We start from the raw sequence: 2,269 nt of genomic DNA, 5'->3' as shown, positions 1-2,269 counted from the left end.
CGCGCGTCGGAGGGACCGCCTGACGCGGGACTCCCCCCTTCCTCCCGGTCAGAGTGGCTCCTGCCTCCTCGGGGGTTTATTTAGGGGCTTTTTCTGGGGGTAGACCCTTCGCCGCGGAGATGAGGAAAATGTCCACACCCGGGTGCGTGAAGCTGCGCCACTTTGAAGAGATGTCGCTGATTAGTTCTCAAATACTCGATTTCCTCTCTTCTCCCCCTTCCCGACCAGGCAGCTGCATCTTGTCCCTCTTCCAAAGCCGCCCTTGGCCAGCAGCTTGGAGGCGATCGAGGAGGGGAGAGCCCCCCCCCGGGGAAGCCCGGCTGCCAGCTGTCGGGCAGCGGCGCAGGCAGGGCCCCCAGCACCTCCTGCCCTCGGCCCTGCAGGCTCGGGGCCGGCTGGGATCGGGGCAGCAGAACAAAAGAGCCTTAGAGGAGGATAAGATCAGGGACAAAATCAGCATCGGTCCAGGTCGCAGCCTGCCCCCACCCCGGGGGTGCAACACACCTGGTGCTGGTCCTCCCTGTCCTTGGGTGAAGACTCCCTGCTGCTGCTCGGCCCCGTCTCCCTCCCAGCACAGAGTTGCTGCCCCAGTGCCAGGGACTGGGGACCAGGCTGAAGGCTCCTGGTCTGCTGGTTTTACAGCATCACTTCCACAGGCGGGGCTGGGCCAAGTGTCGCTTTGGGCTGCACCTGGCTACAGATGTGCAGGAACAGTGAGAAATGGGGTAGACACCCTGATGGGGTTTCCCAGCTCTTTGCAGCATGACTGTGTTGGCTCCTGGGGTTTGGCAGCTTTCCTGTCCACCCAGTAGACCCTATTTGGAATGGAGATCAGCACTGGAACCAGGACCAGCACTGAGGTTGTATTTGGGACCAGAAGAGGGAGCAGGGCTGGCATTGGGAGTGGGTCTGGAATCAGGATTTGGATCAGCCGTGCAGGGACAGGTTTGGACTGGTGGGTCTGCTGCTGAATTTCCTTCCCTTGAATAAACTGCCTGCCTTCAAACAATCACAAGGCAGTTTCCAGATCAGACCCTCTGATGCTGTGCAATATTTTGGGGAGGTATGAGTGTGGGGTCCAAACCTCATCCCTCAGCAGATACTATATTTTGCTATCCCCAGCCAAGGCCCTGGGGACAGAGACAGTCATTCCTAGGCCACACTTGGACCTCCCAGCAGCTACATGCTACTCATGTTCTAATGTCAGTGTGCCTGACTTTAATAAATTGTTATTGTTGTTATTGTTTTATTGGTTTATTGTTATTATTGTTATTATTATTATTGTTATTGCTATTATTATTATTGTTGTTGTTCTTGTTGTTGCTGTTGTTGTTTCAGAACTAGAGCCCCAAGGCAGAAATGTGCCCCATTCTGCCCATATGTGATGCCCCCCTACAACACTGGACCCTGGACAAGTGGCGTCCAAATGATTTGTCTGTGGGTCCCAATGCAGGTAGGAAATCCTGTGTACAGGCAACCAAGCAGCATACACTGCCTTCTTTTTGGACGTCTGCCCTTAAAACCCATTTCCTAGGCTGTTTCTGTTCACAAATGCGCAGGCATGCACCAGACGAGGAGATTCCTGATACCAGCTGCATTTCCAGTCACCTCCTCACAAGCCCCAGTTGTACCCCAGGGTTGGCTCTAGGACTCTGACAGCTTTGGGAGTTGCCATGCATCCCAACTCACCAATGGACAGGGCCAGGCTCTCCCGGCACCAGTCGCCCAGTGCAGGTTTAGCCGTAGGGCAGGGCTGACCCCAAGCATTCCTGGAGGCTTGGGGCGTGGGGAGAGCCCTGACTGGGCTGGGGGGACATTACCTCCACGGCTGGGCCAGGGGACAGAGTGGACCAGCTGCTGGGCTGTGGCAATGACTGTAGCAAGAGTTAGTCTAGAAATATCTGCTGGTGGCGCATAGACCAGTATCCTGAAAGGGTCTGGCTTAGGGAGACAAATCCCCGGAGGCCGTTGTACTGAATTTCTCTCTGAACCCAAGCCGTGTGCTGGGAAAAGCCGTGCCCAGGCAGGTGTGGAGAGGGACGCTCAGCAGGGACAGGCTTCGGTGGGATGCTCCGGTAACGAAATGAACGTATCTTCATGAGAGAGAGAAGGGCAGGGCGGCTCGGGGTGGGGGGGAACGGTAGAAAGGTGTGTGTGTGTGGGGGGGATAGTCAGCCGGCGGTCGCAGCGACGGGGAGGAGCGGGGGCCCGGCGGTGGGGAACCTGCAGCAGCGTTAAAACCCCCTTTACCAGTGGGTGTCACTGCAGG

At 56.8% G+C, this 2,269-nt stretch overlaps 1 protein-coding gene across 1 annotated transcript in view; it reads right to left on the bottom strand.

The window, feature by feature from the left end:
- The window catches only part of BARHL1 (BarH-like homeobox 1), an 8,435-nt gene that overhangs the window by 5,746 nt on the left and 420 nt on the right, over positions 1-2,269 (bottom strand). The window lies entirely within an intron of this gene.

Source organism: Charadrius vociferus, unplaced genomic scaffold (assembly GCF_000708025.1).
Source record: "Charadrius vociferus isolate BGI_N301 unplaced genomic scaffold, ASM70802v2 scaffold549, whole genome shotgun sequence".
Taxonomy (NCBI): domain Eukaryota; kingdom Metazoa; phylum Chordata; class Aves; order Charadriiformes; family Charadriidae; genus Charadrius; species Charadrius vociferus.
Note: the sequence above shows the minus strand (reverse complement) of the source record. Positions and strands in the feature narration are given on the sequence as shown.